The sequence below is a fragment of the Thamnophis sirtalis genome, unplaced genomic scaffold, assembly GCF_051295495.1.
Source record: "Thamnophis sirtalis isolate CommonGarterSnake01/CBP01778 unplaced genomic scaffold, rThaSir2_p1.2 scaffold_7, whole genome shotgun sequence".
NCBI lineage: Eukaryota > Metazoa > Chordata > Lepidosauria > Squamata > Natricidae > Thamnophis > Thamnophis sirtalis.
In genome coordinates this window covers 29,626,269-29,650,031 of record NW_028261387.1, presented here as the reverse complement: position 1 = coordinate 29,650,031, position 23,763 = coordinate 29,626,269, and the positions used below count along the sequence as shown (strand labels likewise).

The window sequence follows — 23,763 nt, the reverse complement described above, 5'->3', positions numbered from 1 at the left end:
ACCGGGGGTTGGGGATCACTGCTCTACCCAACTCTGTGTTACAGCCTCAAACCCTCACAGCTTCAACCTCAAACTGTCTATTGTGAACCTCACCCCATTCCTAAGAGGTGCGTAAAGGGGGCATTCATAAGTGCACCAGCGTGTCTACCATCCCTTTCTTACAGTCCCCATTTATCTGTACTTACTTCCTTTGTTTATGTTTATATGTATACCTACACCTGCTATCTTGTACATGTTTGACAAACAAACAAACAAACAAACAAACAAACAAATTAATTAATTAATAAAATGTAATTTATGGAGGAAATATATTGGCAATTTTGCTACTTCTAAGAATCTTTTCCCACTTGTATGTAATGTCATCTCTTTTTTTCTTCTTAGTTAATAATATTTATTTTTTAGTTTTATTTTGGTTTCTCATTTCTCAACTTCCCATCTTTCTCAAAGACTGCCTTCATCTCAGACCAAATTAAACAGATTTAGAACAATTTGGTGTTAAATAATGTTTACCCATTTAAATTGATAACATTCAATGTTGCTATCATTTGTCTACTATTACAGGTAGTCTTCGCTTAACAACCCAGATTGGGACATTGCTAAATGAATGATTGGAAAATGAGAACTGTCTGTATAGTACACTGGATACTCAATAATGGGTGGCATCAGTGCTTTGGCCATAATAGACTATATGCACATGTCCTTTGCCCTGCTAAACTTTATGAGCAGTGGTGAAGTGATTAAAGTGGAGTACTACAGGGTAATTTTCCCCACAGCCTAGAGTGTGATAGTAATAGCACTCAGACGTATATACCACTTCATAGTGCTTTACAGCCAAAATGGTGGTTTACAGAGTCACCATATTGCCCCCAACAATCTCATTTTGGTCCTCATTTTACTGATCTCAGAAGGATGGAAGGGCTGAATCAATGTTGAGCCATTTGACATATTTTATACATTAGAATTGAACTGCTGGCAGTCAGCAGAATTAGCCTACAATACAGGTACTGCATTCTAATCCCTGTGCCATCATGGCTCTTGACCAGATCAAAATTGACTCAGCTTTCCAGCCTTTCAAGGTTGGTAAAATGAGGACCCAGATTGTAAGGCGAAATAGGCTGACATGTAAACTGTTCAAAGGATGTTGTAAAGCACTATGGAGTGGTACGTACTGTAAGTCTAAGTGCTATTGCTATTGCTAAACTTTGTCACTATACTGCTGTTGACCCCCTGAAGTTTTGGATATAGCAGCATTGTGACAGTAATATATCAAAGTTAGGTAGTAGCACTAGACTGTCCAGCTGCCAGCATTATGTCAATCCTCTCAGTTTGAACTTGGCAGAAGTTTCCCAGACATTCAATATCCTAGAATAAAGCCACTCCAAGTTACATTTTGTGAAAAATGACAGTTCTTTCCTATCTTCACTGCAGTTCAAATCTAGCACTTTGTCTTGCCTTCCCCATTGGTGCTAATTGAAATTGACATCATCAGCCCTCTTGCCTTTCCTCTACTGTATTTCCCCATAATAAGTGCATTAGCACAAGGGGAAAAGAAAAGAAAGAAGCAGTAAAATGATTATTTTATTAATATATTTATTAAATTGATATGCCCTCCTCCCCCCACATCTCACCATCAAGGGATGTTGATGGATGCAAATCACTTCCCAAACAGAGCTTTGAGAAGTTCTGCCTCTATCAAGAAAGAAATGGAAATTCAAGGGGAAAATGTTGTCTGCTGTCTTTGTAACTGCAATCTCTTTTTTGGAGACAGCAGGGAGTGTGGGAAAGGGATGAAGGAAGGAGTCTAATGTTGATGAATATGGCCTGCAGCCAGACTAGTTCCAGGTTTGCCGGGCCATGTTTGATGGGACTTTCCCTTACCTCCTGATAATAGGTGGAGTAGTGAGAACGTCAAGGTGCTTATCACATTCCACAAATGCAAAGTTAGGTGCAGCACCATTCAACAATGAATTAGAAAAACAAAAGAGTAAATGTCACATTAATATGCAATCATTTCCTTTTGACTCAAGCTCTGTATGGGTGGAGAGTACTTGAACTTTGCAGTATGAAAAGAATCTAGTCTTTCCAACTTTTAGCACCCAGAAAGGAGGGAAAGTCGCTTATTATTTTCTTTTGTTATCCATTACTATTCTTTTTTTAAAAAATTACATTTCTTTTTCTTCTGGTTCCAATGGCAGTGAACAAAGGAAAGCAAAGGGAAACAGAGCAGAATGCAATGGCTTTATAAAGGAATGGAGATACATTTAATCTTGCAGAACTAAGGTAATTTCCATTTTTAAGTTCGGCCAAATATTTATTTATGTGTGTTATGCACACAAGTATCCTCAAGTACTTACCTGGGGGTTTTCAGAAATATGTAGGATTTTGCAATTTCAGAAATTGGTTGGAAGCATATAAATTTAATAAATTGTTATTTATCATTATCAACATCCTAATCATCATCCTTTAGGACGTGAATCTTATCTCTGATCTCATAAGGAAGATGACAATCAATACACAGTTGCAAAAATCTTGGAACTGTGTCCTACACCAACAAATTAATTTTATCTCTCTTTGTATGCATTTTCCAGTTAAACATATTTTATACATTACAATCTCTATATAATAAGCATGCAATTGTTGCTAAATGAATGACTTAAAAAGAAAAAACAAATTACTGTATACTCAATAAAAAAGAATCATTATACACATCTTTTTTTTAACATGGATAGTAGTATCAACTAAATTTGGGCAATAGTTTGTTTTTCTCTTCTTTTCAATTTTTCTCATAGTTTTTATTTTAGGGACCCCAATATGCCAATAAAAAGATCAGAAGCCATGCACAGAGAGACATATTTCTGCCTGTTAACTGCCATGGAAAACTGTACTAAATGTATTTGAGTCAGATTTCAAAAAAAGTCTGTTTTTAATTATGGTTGATTGTCATCAAATCCATATGGACTATACAAATGGACTATACCATATCTGTAAAAAGAAACAAAAGTAACCTCTCTTTCTCCTCTTGGGCTTTCTTTCTGCTGGACTACACGCCTTGAAAATTTAGAAAGCATCCTGACCCCATGAAGATCACATTGTTCCTAATTTCCTATCAATAAATGGTACAAGCAACAGAAGTGAAGCTCTAATATCAACATTTCACTTCCTTAATTGCAATAATGGCTATTAATCACTTTTAAAAATGTTAAATCCTTAACATCTTTCTCAGTTTTCTGTGTTTTATTGCCTTATTGTTTGAGAACAGCTTCATTATTCAAGTATGGAATCCATTCTATGGCACTTGTACCAGATTCAATGCCACAGAAAGTAGAATTTTCTGCAGTTTGTACAAATATGTTGTATTCTATATTGGAAAGGACATAGAAATACTTTGCTCACATACCAAAAATTGAATGATTAGAATCCCCTTTCCACTAAGAAAACCATGGATATACTTAAATAGTTCCACTTCTGTTGATAAAAGTGCCTCTTTCCCTTAAAAAATAATTCTGGACAGGTTCTTACTTAGTTGCTTCTCTTCCTTCAGATTATTTTGGCATCATGTGATAAGATAGCCTTATTAGTCTATGATGGCAAAAATATCAAACTCATGATAGAAGTTTTCAGTGACGTGCAGTGAAGTTTATGGCTGGTGAGGCAGTCCTTTCCCCCGGCACTCCACTGATTAAAGCGCTTTCTTTCGCCCGCAGCAGAGCTCAGGCAGGCGAAAGGAAGCGCTTTAATCAGTGGTGTGCGTGCCGGGAGGAGAAGAGAGATTCTCTCCTCTCCTCCCAGCAACCCCCCCTGAAAGCGCTTTAATCAGTGGGGTGCGTGCTGGGAGGAGAGAAGAGAATTCTAAAGAAACCGCTTAAATCAGTGGGGTGCATGCCAGGAGGAGAGGAGCACGCACCCGATTGATTAAAGCACTTTCTTTCGCCCACCTGAGCAGAGCTCTGTCCCACATTTTAAAAAAAGTGCCAGCCCGCGCGCCAGCAGAGGCAGGTAACACACGCACACGCACACACACACACACACACACACAACTTACCATACAATTACTTACAAATTACATTAATTTTGAATTACTCCCCCCTCCATCCGACCCACATACCTTTTCCAGCCATGTCACAGAGGATTTCAACTCTGCTCATTTTCTTGATGAAAATGTAAAAAATGTAAAAAGAAAAAAGCAAGAGCTGCTGCTACCAGAGCCTCCAATGGATGACTCTGCTTAACTGTTTAAAAAAAGCCTCTAAAAAAAGTGCCCTCTGCAGGAAGAGGTGAGAGAACCATGTGCCTCCTTTGCATAAGAAATTTTTCGCCTTTTAACCTTTGCTTAACTCTGCTCAAGTGATCATAAAGATATCTAAAGGAGGCAAGTGGTTGTCTCGCCTCCTTCTGTCGTTAAGCACTAAACAGAGTCATTCACTGTGACTCTGGCAGCAACTATCTCAGCATTTTTCCTTTTCCTTTTTTTTCTTTTCATGATGACAGTGGTGAGGCCCTGCCTCCCCTGTCTCCCCTGGCTGCACATCCCTGGTAGTTTTTCAGAATAACAAATTTTATAAAAGACATAAACTTTCATGGACTGCAGTTCACTTCATCCAACAAATATAACTTGAATTTATACTCCTCAGGATGCTTGAGCTTTTTCATTGGAACATGAAGGAAACAGGTATGACTGCCTACAAATCAACCATATCCCCTTTCCATCCTAAGATTTGGTAAGAGCTCTCTTTTTTGATGTTAAGAATTGACCACCACACTAGACAAGGGCATAAATGGAATTTGCTACCACCAAATTGCAATAGCAAACCATTGTCCAACTCAGCTGAGGAAGATATACATTTACAGTCATAGAAATGTACAGTTGGAAGGGACCACAAAGATAATTCAATATCAAATCCCTGAAAGCTGCAGGACAATCAATTAAACCATCGAGTCTCTCTTTAAAATAATTGTAAATATAAATCATCCGCAAACCGTTCCACTGTTGTACACAATAAACTGTCAAAAAGCTTTTCTATATAAAATTATACATCTGTAGTGTAGAATTTTGTTAGAATAGCAGTCTATCAAATAACATCCTCAGCATTATATTTTATGATGTATTTTTTTTCAACTTTGATATGTAACATCAAAACGGCTCAACCTTTTGGTACTTACATAAAATCAGTCTGAGAAGAATGAAATGATGGTTGTGGGCTTTTATACCCATTTGTTTTTGGCCACTTTTTGGTCTGGCCCTGCATAATTATAGAGTGAGACCTTGGCTTCCAAAATGGTTCCCATCCCCTGATCTAGTGGAACAAAAACAAAAACAAAATAGGACTAGAAAAAAGTTCTCTGTTCTCACTTCTTTTTTATTTAAACATGCTTCAGATTAAATCTAAAAGACAAATGACTGTTGTTTGGTTTACTGTGGGAAGAAAATAGCCTATATTCTTAAAATAACAATCTTCCTTATGTCTATACTAAAGTTGTCTTTTATTGTCCTCACAGTGGGAAAGAAAAAAAAAGACTATAATGGGGGGGAGAAACCTTTCGGTTAAAATACAGGAGGTCTAGTGATGGCGATTCATTGCCACAATCTCATGATCAACCAGCAATAAACACAACAACAGCACAGTTCTTGTTAAAGAAACACCAAACTAGCAGATAACAGCAAGTAGAAATCACATTCCTTGCTTGGAAATCACTTCAAGATTGGATAAATGGAGGTCTGAGGAGCACAGGTAGTATTCAGCCAGTTCTGAGATTCTGGAGAACCGGTAGTGGAAATTTTGAGTGGTTTGGAGAACCGGCAAATAGGCTGGTCCCCGCCCTCTGCCCCAGAGCATCTTCTTTTGTTGCCCTGAACAGGAGAATGGAGCTGGAAAGCAGATTAGTGGGGTGGGGAGGAAATGGGGATTTTGCAGTATCCTTTCCCTGCCACACCCACAAAGCCACACCCACAAAGCCATGCCACACCCACAAAGTCATGCCCACAGAACCGGTAGTAAAAAAATTTGAATCCCACCACTGTAGTATAAATAGTTTTTTAATTATGACCACAGTTGAGCCAAAATTTATGTTGCTAAGTGAGAAATTCGTTAAGTGAGTTTTGCTCCATTTTACGATTTTTCTTGCCACATTTGTTAAATAAATTACTGCAGTTGCTAAATCAGTTACATGGTTGTTAAATCTGGTTTCCCCATTGACTTTGTAAGGGGTGATCATATGACCCAGGGACACTGCAAACATTATAAATGTGAATCTGTTGTCAAGCATCCAAATGTAAATCACATGGTCATGGAGATACTGCAATGGTCTTAAGTGTGGAAAGTGGTCATAAGTCACTTTTTTCAGTGCTGTTGTAACTTTGAGTGGTCACTACGTGGTTAACAGTTGTAAGCCGAGAATTACCTGTAACATAGAATTTAGAGCTTCTATTCAGCCATCATCATATGGACATAATTGAAGAGACATGAGAGTACCCTTAAAAAGTCCAAAAGGGACTGGCTAAAATGCAGAATTTCAGATGCACACAACTATGTTTGGAAAACATTTAACGTCTTTTGTCAGTTATCTGTTAGAAAAACTTCAAGGATAGATTTGAACGAGCTTATTTTTCATTTCTTCATCTCTTTTCCTCTTTCTTAAAAAAATATTTCTGGTTTGCATAATTCCAAACAGTTTTCAGTGTTGTTGTTGGTTTTTTTTAATCTGTTCTTTCCACCTAATTCCCACTGTCTCTGGAAATGCTGTGCTTATGAGTATATGGCATTTCAGTATCCTTTCAATCTTGTTAATAGAGCAAAACAGTTTTGCAAAAAGTTTTTAAAGAAAACGTACCATTAAGACATGCATGCTTTCTATTATAAAAAGCAGTGAAAGGGCCTTGAAATGAAAAAATATGTTGCATGGAAGAGTAAAAAAAGAAACAGGAAAAAAATCTAGGACACAGCTTTTCTCAATTTCTGTAATTTAATGCAACCCTGAATTATTACTGCACATACTCTTTTGAAAGTCAAGCTTTATATTATTCCTGTTTGCTCGATATCTATTTTCAGATGTTCTTGGTACTCTACTTGGTTCTCTTTCCAAACACTTATGCTCTAAGCTGTGGAAGAGAAGTTGAAAGAAAGTTTATCCAAATATTGAAAGGAAATCTAGCCTTTTAGGCAGGCCAGTTAAATATTGGGTTCCATAGGCAGACATGATTTCAGTGCTAAAGGAGAACTGCAGTTCTGATGATCCTCTGGGTTAGAGGATTACTTTCTGTTTCTATTAAAATTGGCATTTTTCACCTCCTTTGATTCACATTTGTTATCGCTTTACAGTGTATATGAAGAACCTAAAGCCCTTAAGATGCTTCTGCCATGCAACTGTTAGCAGCTCCAGTCACTATGAGCAACAGCAGGAGTTGTTCAGAAATAACTGGATCTCAGTGTAACACATTTTAGGGTTCTATTGCTAGTTATTAGGTCTTTGTAAGGCTGGATAATTAATTCAAAAATAATGTTTTGAAAATAATTTTAGAAAGGTGTTTTGGAGTCCAAAACAGTATGAACATAAAATCTGCCTGAAACGCTTTAAAGCAGCTGCATCATTTCTTCTACCCCTTCAACCCTTTTCTCTCAAGTAAAACCAGTATGCATTTTCTTCCAAAAGGGAGGCATCCAATTGGAATTTGGGTCAAAAAATGGGAGGTTTCTGAAAAGGAATTTTGGAATAAACCTCATACCAAAGTTAATCTGCATTTCCTGGATGCAAAATGAATCACATATTGATCTTTAAGCTTTGGAATTAATCCGATTGACTATTAGCTAAATACGAAGCAGGAGTCAGCACCTCACATAAGCTGACTCATCAGAAGCAGAATTATTATTCTTTTCTGATTCAGTCTGTAGACTGACAGACTCTTCAGTCTACTGATCTGTAGACCTGACATGAGGGAACGATAAAATAGTCTGTTGATAAGGAGTTGGATATTTTAATTTTTAACCATCCAGAAAAAAAACAATTGTATACAACAAAAATGATGCTGAGTTAATTCTATTTGCTCTATAGAAAAAGGAGAACGGGACTTAGTGCATTGCAAATATACTGGAAAAATAAGCTCTTCCATTAGATGATGACAAAGATGATTATTAAGGTAGCGGATAAGATTTATAGTACTTGCAACACATTCAAGTGTATGTCTTGAGAAGAGAAAGATACTTCAAGAGAAATTAAGCACTCCTTTAATCACTACTTATGCCTGAAGCAGAAAGTAATAAAAATTCAAAATATTTCATTTTCCAATGGTTGAGTAAGATCATTTGTTGCTGAATTGATATTGGAAAGGAGCTATCCACAAAGCATAAAGTCTTATCTGACTAGTCTGTTCCTCTAATGTGAAAAATACTGGGCGGTTTCTTTAAAAAGAAATTAACATCGGTCAAAGAATGTATTTTTCAAAATGGTCAATCTCCAGTTATGCTTTTACCAAAACATGGCTTCCCACCATCCCCAGATGCTATTCATTTATAAGTAAGTCTGTTTATCTTCTAGCCCAAATAAAACAAATTTGTATATGCAAAATAAAGGGTTCGGATAACTGTTGTTTATGCAAATAGTTTGTTGTCTATAAACACAATTTGTACACTGTGTTTCCAGGATCCATTTTTTCCTTCTTTTTCCTGAAGAATGTGGGACGGTGTTGGCGAGAAATATTATGTAATTCTGAAAAGAATAGGTAAATGATTGGATGTAGGATGGTATAAAACCCAGAGGTGGGTTGCTCCCAGTTCGGCCCTGATTGGGCGAACCAGTAGTAGCGGTGGCTAGAGGCTCTGCCCACCCGCCTGGATGCTTCTGCACATGTGCAGAAGTGTTATGTGCGTGCGGAAGCGTGCCCAAATTGGTAGTAAAAAAAATTGGCAACCCACCATTGTATATAGTGGTATAGAAAAACATAGTGTGTTTTTCCCCCTATTCAGTCATGTCTGATTCCTGGAGACTGCCTGGACAAGTCCCTGAACACTTTTTGGCAAAGTTTTTCAGATGTGGTTGCCATTACATACTTCCTAGGACTGAGAGAAAGTGACTGGCCCAAGATCACCCTGTTGGCTTTGTGCACAAGGTGGGATTAGAACGTACAATCTCCCAGTTTCTAGCCTTAACCTCTACATTAAGCGGACTCTCTAATGTTAATATTATGTTTATATAAAAATATAATAATTATGAGACTAATTCCTAAAATATACTTGATATATTCTGAACTATATATCCTAGAATCAGGAACTTCTGTCAGGCCCAAAGAAGACTCCATTGCAATTACATGTAACAAAACTGCAATTACAATATACCTACAAGTCAAATTGTCTTCATAGGTGTTCCTTGAGTATCAGCAACCATATTAAGTTTTCAGTCCGTTTGCCTGAAAATGCTATTTTTTTCCTGCTTGAATTGCCATTATATTATTAGGTTTTTTTTATTATCATTATTTCTCAGAAAAATTCCTTGGGACTACTTTGATTTTTTTTTATATGTTCCATGCATCAAAAACACCCCAGTAACTTTCATCTGGAAAAATGGCTTTCCAATCTTGGAAAATACATTTAAGTATTTAAAGTAGCCAAATATATTTTGGCTAAGACTTATGCCATTGTATTATTTTTATTTGTCCAGAACAATACAAGAACGTAAGAATAAAATCACAGCACAATATAAAACAATATAAAATGATAAATTTTATTAATATTAGCTAATCCCAGTACTGCCATAATTTAACTGGCATTAGGTTCTGCAATTTTTTTTTAAAAAAGTCCTTCCAACTTCATTAAAAGCTTGAAAAAGAAATGTTTTAAGGGCCTTTTAAAACCACAGATGAGCTCCGAAGCAGAATTAAAGGAGAGCTGATTTTGAAACCAGGAGATAGATTGAAGAAGACTCTATAATGTAAGGTTGCTATTCTGAGATGGGGAGAACTAAAATGATCCTGGCTGAGCTGAGTGCACAGGAATGTGAATTACAATTGAACTATTCAAATAACAGAATGTTCCTGAATGCGTGACCCAGTAAGTCAGCATCAGCAGTTTGGATTGGTAGCACTCCCAAAGATCCTGCCAGTACAAAGGCTGGTGGAAGTAAGAAATAGGACCAAATTGGGAAAGGCCCAGGACAATATGGACCTGAATCAAAATACAGAGAGAAGAGGAAACCTTGCCAGCTGTTAGAAGCTGAGAGGGACAGATGAGGCGTGGAGCAGCTGAGGTAATTAGAACAACTTTATTGTTAACAAAACACAAACCAACTTCAATTATATATACAGTTTAGCACCTTGGCCTGCTTGACAGATATTTATACTAGAGCTGTCAAGCAGGGCAACCAATAAAATCACAGAAACAGCCAACCATGCTTTAGCCAATCAGGCGTGGCTCAACTGTTGCTGGCTGTCATTCACATGTTGAGGACTTGAGGCCGGTCATAAGTCGAGGACTTAAGACCGGTCGCAAGTCGAGGACATAACACTAGCAAACCTCTGCAATAGTCCAAACAAGGCTTCCAGCAAGGCATAAATTACCTGTTTGGCTATATGAATAGGAAGAAATGGCAGGATTCTCCAGATATTCAGAATATGTAGTTGCAAGTTCTTATGTTTTTATTGACAAAAGACTTTATAGAAAACCTTTTTATAACTATACCTTACCTATTCATCATTATCATTCTAGCCATTATCTGTCCACTGCAGGATGAAGCCTCTTCCATATGTTTCCAACCAATTCAATCCTGAGCTTTCTTTTTGCCAATTGGGCCCATAATACTTGCTGATATCATCAATCCATCTTATTTCAGGTCTCTTTTGTGGATTCTTTTTTATCAACTGGGATCCATTCTGTGTCTGCCTTGGTCCACCTGCCATCAGTTCTTCTTGCTATGTGATGAGCCCATTTCCATTTAAATTATTTTACTCTCTTGATGATATTGTATACTTTCATTTATTCTCTAATACCTTACATATCAAAACTTTACCTTACCTATTAAAACCCTGCCAACAAAAGTGCGTATAGTCAAGGCTATGGTTTTCCCAGTTGCAATGTATGGTTGTGAAAGGCTGAGCACCAAAGAATTGAGGCCTTTAAATTATGGTGCTGGGGAAGACTCCTGTGAGTCCCTTGGAGTGCAAGGCAATCAAATCGGTCAGTCCTAGAGAAGATCAGCCCTGACTGCTCTTTAGAAGGTCAGATCCTGAAGATGAAACTCAAATACTTTGGCCACCTAATGAGAAGGAAGGACTCACTGGAGAAGAGCCTAATGCTGGGAAAGACTGAAGGCAAAAGAAGAAGGGGACGACAGAGAATGAAGTGGCTGGATGGAGTCACTGAAGCAGGCTAGAGGAGCAGTTCAGTACAGAGCAGTACAGGAAGGCCTGGAGGAATGTTGTCCATGAGGTTGCGATGGATCGGACATGACTTCATAACTAATGACAACATTAAAACTTCCAAATCTTTTACTACCAGCAATGCTGGCAATGTGTCAATCTTGAAAAATAAAAGAAATAGGAAGAAAACAAGAATGATCAGAATGAATAAGCTCACTCTTGGCTAAATTAATTTCAAGGTGTTGGGAACTGAAAATCTCAGTATGACTGTTGGAGAAAACCGTGGCATAGTAGGCACCATCTATTGCACGTGGATTAAATTTCATTCTTTAATAGTTTTAATTTTACAAGCAATAAAGTTTTCAGAAAACAAATGGCAGAATTCTGAAAACCCATTTCATCTTAAAATGCTACTGCCTGTCTGTAATTTGCACAGCTTATATATTTGTTAATATGTTTTTAAAACTTTAAGGAAGTCTTCTGCTGTTCATATTTAATCCAGAATCATGTTACTTCGTGTTAACTCATACCATGCTGCTAAAGTAACTTCAGTGAGTGAGGAATGAGGGGCAAATGCAGAATAGTGGGTGATGTTCACTGATATTTATTTATTTAGGTATTATATGACTGACCATCATAAGGAACAAAACCCAAAAAACAATAAGCAAAAATCTGGCACCTTAGCCATCCTTCTCAGATGGCGGTAACAGAGCCATCTCTAGGTTCCCATGTCAGCCATTTCCATGCTCAGGTAAAGAGACATCTCTTTGTATCTTTCTGCAAGGCTAAGAGAGTCTGGACAGACCAGAGAAAGGATTTTTTAAGACCAGGAGTTGCTATGGAAAAGGCATACTTTCTAGGTTCTACTCAGGGATGGGCTGCTGGGGGTTCGCAGGGTTTGGGAGAACCTCTAGCTAAGATTCTGTGCAGTTCAGAGAACCTCCAAATCCCACTCCTGACTGGCCCTGCCCACCCCACCCCGTCCCTCCCAACAGTTCCCATGCAGCCTATTTTGGAAAGGCCAGAAATGGCCTCCGGAGCCTGGGGAGATCATTTTTACCCTCCAGGAGGCTCGAGAAAAGCCTCTAGAGCCCAGGGAGGGCAAAAACGCCAACCCCAGCCATGGTGCAGGGGCCGACTAGCCCACGCCCACCATAGCCATGCCCACCCAGCAACCGGGCAGAGAACCCCTTGCTAAAAATTTTAAAGCTCACCCCAACTTCTACTAGATGGAAACATTTAAGGAAAGGGACCTGGAGCATCCCCATTGTATTCAACCAGGTGGAACAGGTAGATACTTTCAGGAAGAAGCAATCCCACAAATAACCTGGACCCACACTACATAGGGCTTTAATGCCAATACCTGGCACCTTGAACTGAATCCAGGAAAATAGCAAACAGTTCAGCTCATGAAACAATGGTATAATACATCCATTTAAAATGTATCATAGCTTCAGGCAATATGCGAGCATAGGCTGTGTTTGAAACAAATAAAACTTTCAAAAAGTTACTTCCTTATTAAAAGCATAGCCATACTTTTACATTATTCTCCTTTTGTGAGTGTTATCCAAGGGATGCATGAAAGAAAGTGAGATCTAACCAGAATGAGGAAAATTGATTATATTTTAAGTACTTATTGACGATTCTCCTAAAACTATATTTTTCTGTATTAATTTTATGCATTTAATTCTAGTGTCCCCCAATAAGCTTGTCAAAGAAAGATAATCTACAAAGAGATGCTATACCAATTTTAGGGAATCCTTAACTCATGTAAGGTGAATAATATTAACATTGTATACATACACACACACACACACACACACACACACACACACACACACAGAGTAATAATAAGGATATAGAATGTTTCAATATAGAATAGAATCTCACAGTTCACAAGTTTGCATAAAATAAAGTTCATCAATCTACAAACAATTAATAATTAATTAGAAATGTCATAACAATTGAAACCAAGCTACTGGTAGATCACCAACTAATCTAACACTACGGCCTGAAGAATGAGATCATAGTTTTGTTCGCGAACACAAATTGACTTCAGAATGTCAGATGAAAAGCATAAGATGGACAGATGTAGCACTCCCAATAAACCTATTTCACAAAAGACAACAGGCCTGAGTTTGTATAGAGGTAAATATGTACATCGGACAACTTATTTCTGAAAAAGGTTCAACCTTTCTAAATACTGCCCTTCCTAATCTGAAGAATTATTTTGATATCAGAAGCATTGTAGTCCTATTTGCCATAATCCTGTGCTGTACTCCTCTCATTCACTTGTATCGGTTTAAAGTGTAAATGACATAAAAAGATACTTATGAAGGAGTTAATGAGAGCAGATGCAAATAAAGTTGCACCTTTAAGGGCCCCCAGACATAGAACTTCTTAAGAAGCTATGACTCATGGGTCCAGCTGAATGCTGTCATACAGCGTAAAACATATGAATAGTGTCACAACAATTTAAACAAAAGTGCAAGTGGGATTTGGGAGGGTTAAAGAAGGAAGATGGTAAAAGAATTGAATAGGGCTTTTTTCCCCCTTGACCTTAGTAGGTACAGTATATTCAACACAGTTTGGATAAATCCAGCATACATTTGGAGAGATTAATGTTTATTAAGTTTACCATATGTTTGCCGCCTAGTTTTTCCTTGCTATATACTTAGGGTCTCTTAAAATAAGTAAAAGACATATATCTATCTGAAGCTGTCTATACCTCTTAGAATGACAGAACCACAGGAAACACCGCTTCTTATAATCTTCCCAGAGACAGGAAATAATCTTATACTAAAACCACCCTTAACATCTGCTTCCCTCTTTCCTTTCCTTTCCTTTCCTTTCCTTTTGCCTCTCTTTTAAAAAGCTTCCATTCAGGGAATGTAAATTCCAAGCTTCTCTGGTCATTTTTGTTCAGTACTCTCTTAATGTATCTTGATGTTCATACTCTATCACAGACTAAACTTCTTGGCGATATGAGCTGACGGCTGCTCTCCAGTTTTTCCAGTTTTCCTTCCTGACAAATAATCCTTTATCTTCAGCTAAATATGCTTGTTTATAAAACCTGCAGAGTGTCCAGATTAAGATTATTAAGCATTCTAGTCAAGTACACATCTTTTAAACAGATCTACAGAGCAGGTCAGTATGAACTGAGACTGGAACCCTTGGTGTCCCCTAACAGGCAATGAAAAAAAGAAGCAATTTAAGATTAAAGATCATTACAAGAACATTTTGTTTTGTTTTCCTACTGCGACAGCAAAAATTGAAGCAAAAAAGAGATAAAAATGAAGATGTTATTAAAGGTCTTAAAAGTAGAATTGTTTACAACTAGCAAAAGGATAAGATAGGCCTGAAGAGATATAATTCTCCAATTTAAGTCAGCATTAACCTTGGGGAAAATACTAAGTAGAAAAGTGCAACTAGTTGACTTCATGTTTTATTTTTGTATTTTGTAATGGACATCTGAAATAAGCTACAGATTTGGCCTTGCTTTACATAGGCTGATGCTGGATCAAATGCCATATCAGAGTTTAGCAGAGGAGAACCAGGGCAAGTGAGAAAGTTGCCTCACATGGACATTTCAAGTAGGTGACAGCAGTGTGTTAAATAAGAAGGCTATGGATCACAAAGTCTGCCTTCCTTTCACACCTAATTAACCTGCTGCCTTCAAGTAAGATGGAATGTATTGTTCTTATCATGAGATTAAAAGAAAAATTAACTACCAGTTTCACAAAGAATGCTTGACAAAAGAAATGATTGCCCTCTCATTTTCTTTCCTGTCATTAAAGCACCTTGTACAAATCTTGATTAGTTTTGAATGTAGAAAACAAAAGACTATTTGCCCCTAAAATACTTGATCATAGTTCCTGAAAGATGTTGTCCCTTTGATGCTAAACCAGATATAGTAGGATCTGCTATCAATTATTTATTTTGTTCCAAACTTTACATCATTTTAGTAATTATTTTTCTGCACCCTTTCAATATATTTGAAACTCTCAGTGAATGAAATGGATCCAAACTGTGTCACATAATTTCAAACAGGAAAACATTGCCAAATTGATGGTTTTCCATTTTAGTGTAAGAAGAATTAGAATTGTATTATGGACAGCAAAAGGTAGAATTAACTAAGAAAGCATTGTACACTCCAGTGTCTGTGAAAAATATGATGCTTCTTTGCACTGTTTTAAAATCACATAAAAAGAGTGTCCTAGTCTTTGTATTATGAATTATATAAGAAGTTTCTTTTGACTGCTTATTAATACAGACACTCAACTTGCCAAGATATGGAATTAAGAAGCAATCATATACTGGTACTCAGACTTTTTAGTGTTTCAAATCCAAATAATATATACAAGATAGAATTGCAGGGAGTAAAGTAAGAAGCATAAAAATGCTCTGGGAAAATTGTGCAAAAATTCATTATAAACCTTCTGACCCCTGCAGGAATTCTTGCTACGTTAACCCCAAAAGATGGCCACTCACCCTTTAGTTAAACATTCTATCAATATGTTTATACATCAAGATGCATGAAACGCTATTACCTTCCCACCACATTTATTGACTTACATTTGCATGCTCATCCTGTTGCACAGTGCTTGAGTCTTGAACCTGGGCTGTCAGGTTTAGCTCAGTATCTTTAACTACTGAGCATAACACCACATTTTCACTGGTCCAATTGTAATCTGTAATTTATACCCCCTTTTCATTATCTGTCTTCCAGAACAATTCTAAACAATTCTGCTGCATCTTTGGCAAGATAACTCTCAGACACAAGACAACTAATTTGTCCTTCTGCCTAGATGTTTTATGTTCTAGGTTCCCCCACCCCCCTTTTTTCATCTTTGTTGCTTTTTTTCTTGATGGGCTTTGATTTCTCAATATGCTTCCAAAAAAACCTGACCCAAGCTAGACCCAATCTTTTGTTCAATGCAGCGGTTCAAATCTCACCGGCTCAGGGTTGACTCAGCCTTCCATTCTTCCGAGGTGGGTAAAATGAGGACCCAGATTGTTGGGGGCAATATGCTGACTCTCTGTAAAACCACTTAGAGAGGGCTGAAAGCCCTATGAAGCGGTATATAAGTCTACTGCTATTGCATATTCTATTCAATAGCTTTGGATTTTCTCAGAAATAAGCCACACAATTATTGGGATCGGTATGGTTCTTCCATTCATTTCAGTGTGTTTGTAGAAGGGGACTCCCTGGCAAATTATGTTCACAGTCATTAGGCTTGGATAGCAGAAATCATTGAATTGTATCCAGGAATGATTCATAACGAAGGAACACTGCTGGCTAATGGACCATTTACTAGATTTCAAATATTTATAAAAGCCAGCCAGTGAAGCCAAAACATATACACTAGCACAGCAATCACATTGATTCTTTTGCATATTTCCAGTCCTCCAATCAGAAAAACGTAGTTGAGAACATTCCTGAAGTTCCTCTTCAGCATTTTTGTTAACTAGGCAAAACATATTTATGACCACATTACATGTTTTAGTTGGATCCTTGCAGGGCCAAATAGAGTTAGCCACGAAAGTTCAAGCAAGGGCAAGAGAATATGGTACATCAATTGTAATAATAATTTTTAATCCAGATTTGGAATGTCACTACCATTTTCCCCCTCAAACCAGACTCTCATGGAATATATAAAAAAAATTTAAAGTTGAGAATTAGCACATCTTTGAATCACCAATTTACTTAGGCTGCAGAGCTTCTGTAGCAAATCAGGCTGGAAAGGAAACATACAGAAAGAAACATAGAGAAGAAAACTTAATTGCTTGTTTTTCTTCAGGAGCAGAGCTAAAGCTATTGTCAGGCCTGCAACCATCTTTTCTTTTGGATCATTGGCCTGCCACACTTTCTATTATTCTATTATGCATTTTCTACTGTGGGAAAATGGAAGGAGTGAATGTACAGAGTTAAATGATATGTAGCCATAACAAAATTCTTTCTAGAAAGCCAAGGTCATCCTTTGTCTTTGAACCTCTGCACCTGACCGGAACTGGATGGGTGGAAGCTGCCAGCATGGCAGTGGATGATTGGACCATGTGATAGACTTGTGGATGTGGGGGCAAGATCTTGCACTTTCAACTGGGTGGGAAAACCGGGAAGCCTTCAGGTTTCCCAGGTTTTCCCAGATGTGCCAACATAGGTCTCTTAATAAATTGGAACTTTGAGCAATATATTACCTTGGACTCTGATTTAATTTTGGATGCTATTTGGAACCCTGACAGCTATCTGAAATAAAAGAAATCAAATTGTGTTTTATAATTGGAATGGGAGGAGCAAATATGTTTTGTTGCCACTTCAGGGCATTTAAAAGTCTTTGGCACAGAATTTTTTAGCAAGAATATCATGACTCTGAAAAGTGCCTCTTCTGTCAATCAGCCAGACTCACACCTCCCAACCTTTACACTTGATCTGTTCCTGATTAATTGTCTCGTACTCTTAAAGGTACTATTCCAGGCATAAGACTGTGGATGACTCCAGCTCTGTGGTCATGTGCAATTGTTTAGTGAATGGAATCTGCTGTATTATATTGACCAACAAAGATATTTCATTTTTATATAAATAAAACAGAAACAACTGCATGAATTTAGTTTACCCAACCCATTGGCCCCTAAATGCACAAAGTTACTACAAGTGGCAAGTGAATTCTAAAACTAAATTCAAACATAGGATGCATACAGTTATATTAGAATCCTAGTTTGTTGCACCTGCTAATTAATTGTGCTTATGCATATAATATCACATTTGTCTCACTCCCAAAATATGTTAGGACTGTTCATATCTTTGAGTGAGTATTTCACTACACCTGCTCCACTATACCTGCTTCTATGGACATTTATGATAGTTGGAAAAGGCCTATGCTCATGAGTTGTATGTATATAGAAGCAGTGACGTGCAGTGAGGTTTATGGCTGGTGAGGCACTGACACAAATTTTTTTAGACTTGTGGACTTCAACTCCCAGTATTCCACAGCCAGGCATGCTCAGTTCCGATTTAAAGCGACGGCATTTGTTTTTCTCCTTTGCGAAATAAGTTTCCTTCTTTCTTTTTCTTCTCCCTTGCCCTCCTTCCTCCCTCTCTCCCTCCCTCCCCCCTTCTCAAACACACACATACACACACAAGTTGGATTGGACTATCTCTCCTACCCCCTTCCCTCTCTCACTCAAAAAAACTCTCTCTCAAACAAGCACACACACATACAAACACAAAGTTGGATTGGAGGGAGTCAGGGAGACCACAGGAGGAGGCAGGAAGCCAGTCAAAAAGCCATACTGGATCACACACACTTTCCCCCAGCCCCGGAAGGATCCAGCCCAGCTTCACTGATTACAGGTTTGAAAATACAACATGGCTCTGCCTGCAATCCAACTACACTTGGGGAGGGAGAGCAATTCCCTCCAGCCTTTGCACAAAGCCCCGCACCAGAGGATGAAGTTTGAATTCCTCCCCCTCCCTCCGACCAACATGTACCTTTTTTTTTTCTTTTCATGATGACAGTGGTGAGGCTCTGCCTCCCCTGACTGCACGTCACTGTATAGAAGTCTCTTCTGCCTATTGCAGTTCTGGAAATTGTGTAGCATGTTTGTCTTACAGAGAAACCCTGAGTTATTTTTGTAGTTCAAAGTACATTATTGAGGTGCGTCAAAAACATGCCTTGAATGCTCTACCAACTCCATTGTTACATCCTCAAACCCCACAGCTTCAACCTTAAATTATCTACCGTGGATGTGACCTGATTCCATAAAAGGGGGGGGGTGCATAAGCACACCAATGTGCATTCCGTCCCTGTCCTACTGTCTCCATTTATTTGTACTCATTTCCCTTGTTCATGTCCATGTTTATACTTATACCTGTTATCTTGTACATGTTTGACAAACTAACTAAATAAAATAAAATAAAGATCCACAACAAATCATGCAAATGCTGCCTTTACATACTAGATCCATGATGACACATGGAGCCATTTCTGAGAGCATGAGAGGTGTTGCCCTGTCAGCTCCAGAGCGCATGCATGCATTGGCCAGCTGATTTTTGGCCTTGATATTTTGGCTGTTTTTCCCTGAAGCTTCTGGAGGGCGAAAAGCAGCCCAACAGGCAGACTGGAAGTTCAGGAATGGACTGCTGGTTTGTGCATTGGGTTGTTTTTCGCTCTCTTGAGACTTCAGGGAAGCCTCCTGAAGCGTAGGGAGGGAGTTTGAAGTTTGAAGTTTTGTTTTATTTATATGCCGCCCTATTCCCTGCAGGGACTCAGGGCGGCGAACAACTCAAACAGGGAAGGGAACATACAAATACAAGACAGATATTTAAAAATAACCAACAACCATACCTGTCGAGAGGGGAAGGGAGCTCATCAACCCCAGGCCTGCCGACACAGCCAGGTTTTAACAGCTTTTCGGAAGGCCGGGAGAGAGGTGAGGGTCCAAATCTCTGCAGGGAGTTTGTTCCAAAGGGCCGGAGCTGCAACAAAGAAGGCCCTCCCCCGGGTCGTAGCCAGATGGCATTGGCTGGTAGACGGGACCCGGAGGAGGCCGACCCTGTGCGATCTAATGGGTCTTTGGGAGGTAATTGGCAGCAGGCGGTCTCTCAAGTACCCAGGTCCAATACCATGAAGGGCTTTATAAGTGATAACTAGCACCTTGAAGCGTATCCGGAGACTGATTGGAAGCCAGTGCAGCTCGCGGAGGATAGGTGTAACGTGATTGTGGGTACACCCACAATCGCTCGCGCAGCTGCATTCTGGACAAGTTGAAGTCTCCGGGAGAAAAATGTCCCAATGGGCAACCCAGAAGCCCATCCCCAAACTTCCAGTTTGTGTGTTGGACTGTTTTTCCACCCTCCTCAAGCTCCTAGAAAGCCTCTGGAGCCTGGGGAGGGTGAAAAATGGCCCACTGGAGGTTGGAAAATGGGTTGTTTCCAGCCTCTGGAGGGCTTCCAGAAGGGCAGGGAGGACATTTTGCACAGGGGGAATGGCATGGGGGGCATTAAATTATGGGGGTGAACATACTTTTGGCACCCGAGGCAAAAAAGGTTCGCCATCTAGACTAATCTGATGTGACTCTATAACCCATGATATTTGCAATATGATTTCATGCATATATTGCGATATGCTCCTCACCCATTCTGTGGACACCTGTATGCACTCTGTAGTTAATAGCAATGGTGTGGAGGAATGGGCTGTGCCTAGAGTTTGGCACTCACTTTATCTTTTGTGTTGTTGATAATTTTTTTCATTAGCTAATATAATATAACCTGTACTTTACTTAAACTTTAAATTCTTGAAACTACATATTACTCCTGAAATTGTACATTCATTCATTCATTCATTCTGTCTGTCTGTCTGTCTGTCTGTCTGTCTGTCTATCTATCTATCTATCTATCTATCTATCTATCTATCTATCTATCTATCTATCATCTATCATCTATCTATCTATCATAAACAAACAAAACAGTTATCATGATTAAAAATAAATGTATAATTTCTGGTAGCTTATGCAGCAGGTTTAGCATAACAGAAAACTATTGGATAATTGGTATGTTAACTCAATTGCTTCTTTCTTATTTAACAAACCTGGTGTCCAGACATTAACTTTTCTCAATGAATGAAGGCAGTTATACCTGTCTTTTCTATAGGTGTCTATATGTAACATTTCTATTTGTGTCTTTACATAACTATATGAGTCTATTGATGTCTATACGTAACTTTTCTCCTGTGACTGAAGCTTGAATTGACTCAAAGTCATTAAAGGTTAAAAACCAAGGTAGATCCTATAACTCTGTTCTAATACTGCAAAAATAAATTTACAAGCAATTTGAACTCTTCTCATGTTATACTTCTCCTAACAAAATATCCAATGTATCAAGAGTCTGGGTAACAAAATTGGATATTTTGCAGAGTTATCACGAATCATTAAGACTTGGGGAAAAAAAGGCATAACAACAATGAGCTATTTTAAAGAGCATAACATTTCCCAGTCTTTCAACTGCTGCGCTACTTTTTGCAGTTGTTGCTTTTTAACATGCAATGGCAGGATAATTGCTAAATGATTCAAAACTCAGAAAGCTCAATCATTTTTTTAAATTAAAAAGTGATCAAAATATTATATCTTGTCCTTGCTCTTATCGTTTCTGGATAAAGACACATAATTACCTGATCATAACTACAGCAAAACCTTGTATTTTCTAGCGTTAATTCCCCTCCCCTTAGGCAGTTTAGTCAATGAAGAGCTGATTTTCATTGCTACAGCTGATTGCAGCAGGTCACTTCACTGCTGATAAACGCAATGTAACAGGTCTTCACTTTTAACTATGTGGCCAATTTAGAGAGGCAACGGGCTGTTCATTATTGTCTTGTTTTGCTCCTGGGTAAATAAAAGTTGGGAATTAGACGTTTATAAAGTTTTGACTATTTGCCCTCTCTAGAAGCATGTATGTAATGGATTGCTAATGTTCCTCTGAAATTTTTTCTTTAAAAAATCCATGTATTTGATTTACAGTTGGAAGTATTTCCTGCTTTTAATGAAGGGGTCAGATATTAGGGGGAAAGAACTTACTATGACCAACATATTAACACTATTATTCTAAACAAATAAAATATCCTTCAAAAGTCAAGAGAGTCAGCTTTGGCTGTAACAAGCATTTGATATTTGCATCTCTGATTTCTAGAATCTGAAAACATTAGAATTCTCAGGTACAGTGTATTAGAACTGTCAACAATCCAACTATCTGGCAGTGCTGATTTTTACCATCATAAAAAGCAACTACAGGAACCCAAGGTCACAGTTCATTATGAAGGGAAACATAAATGCCTGTGTTCAGCCTGAATAGAGTATTTATTTGAACATGGTTAAGGGGCATAGGGCCTGCTCCCTAACTCTCTTACATAGCTCTGAGTGGGGTCCCAGCCATGTTATTTTGAATAAAAGTCTTTTTTTCTCAAATATGGGTTCCATTTCCACAGAGACTTTTATTCACAGAGACCTCTTCCTTCAGTTTTGTTACTCATCAATGAAACTAGAGCCAGAAATGGTGGGGCAGATATACATGGCTTTATGTATTTAAATTCCTGCTCAGCCTGAATATTTAAAAAACTCAAAGGATGTCCATAATTCTCCTAATGTTCCTTTCACAGAAACATTTCTTTCCTTCTTATTTACACTCCTAAGGCGTGTGGTCTAGTTTTCCTGTGATTACTAGCTTCCTGATTTTAGGCTATTTCCCAATTTCTTGCCTCGAAGGGACTTTTCAGTCTGGTGAAATGTAGCAGAGGTTGTCATTAAGGAAAAAAAGAATATAAAACTACATGTTCCCCTTCATTGAAGAATGTCCTGGATAAATATTATGTCCCCACTAATCAGTCTGCTTGAGTTTCTGAACTTCCCTGCTCAGGCCTGATGATTAGTTTTTTTTTAAAAAAAAAACCTATGGATAAGATTTAAGTATTTCCAGACTTAATTGTTCTTTAATGCTTAGCATGTAAGCATTTTCATGATGTTGTCTATCTAAAAGTTTGGAGGAAATGGGAAAGGTCTGAAAAGATGAAAGGAAAACTAGTAGCCTGTAGCTGCTTCATATAAATTTGGATAGTGTCAGAGAAAAGACAAGTAATTTTCCCCCTACCAACTGGTTCTGCTTGAATTTGTGTGTGACCATTATCTGCAATCTACAGATGTAAGATAGCAATACATGAATTGACCTTGGAAAAGCTGCTTAGGAATTAAATATTTCTTTTTTAACTATTCTGGAATCTGCTCAGGGGTGAAATGCTCTGAACTCTGCTACCGGTTCACTTCGCTACCGGTTCGCTATTTGTGCATGCACACCAAACATGCACTTTGCACACATAGTGAATTTCGCTACCACACAGTGGAGAAAAAGGAGGATTAAGAAGCCTTTTCTGAGTCTGCAAAGGTAAGTAGAACAGCAAAGTAGGGAAACAGCTGTGCCACACAATTTAGATTCGCTAGAAAGCAGGATTTATTTTACTAAAAAGTAGCATTTTTTACTACCGGTTCAGGCGAACTGGCCCAAACTGGTAGCATTTCACCCCTGAATCTGCTCCTACATAATAGATCCAGGGGTGGGTTCCGGCTGCTGCTACTGTTGGTTTGCTCAGGGACGCACTGTGCATGCATGCACAGTATTTTAAAAGATGCTTCTGTGCATGCGCAGAAGCCAAAAACAAGATGGTGCCACTGAGAGAACTGGTTCAGGGGCATGCAGGCCAAGTTACTACCTATTTGGCTGAACCCGTCTGAACCGGTAAGAATCCACCTCTAAATAGATCTTAGTAAATGCTGGCAACCCCATTCTCTCCCCATTCTGCTGCAGAGGTTAAGAAAAAAAGCAGACAATGAAGTTTTAGTGGATTGAGTAAATATTTAAAATTAGATTTTTAAAATAATCT

The 23,763-nt window shown here is 38.3% G+C and overlaps 1 long non-coding RNA gene across 2 annotated transcripts in view; it reads left to right on the top strand.

Moving 5' to 3' along the window:
• The first annotated feature begins 2,119 nt into the window (after nt 1-2,119).
• The window catches only part of LOC148044583 (uncharacterized), a 59,160-nt gene continuing 37,516 nt past the window's right edge, over nt 2,120-23,763 (top strand). The window contains exon 1 of one of the 2 annotated variants that reach the window (XR_015697383.1): nt 2,120-2,280. This is a non-coding gene — a long non-coding RNA (uncharacterized LOC148044583). Of the gene's footprint in view, nt 2,281-4,639; nt 4,719-23,763 lie in introns of those variants that run through there. The other variant, XR_015697384.1, reaches the window with a different exon arrangement.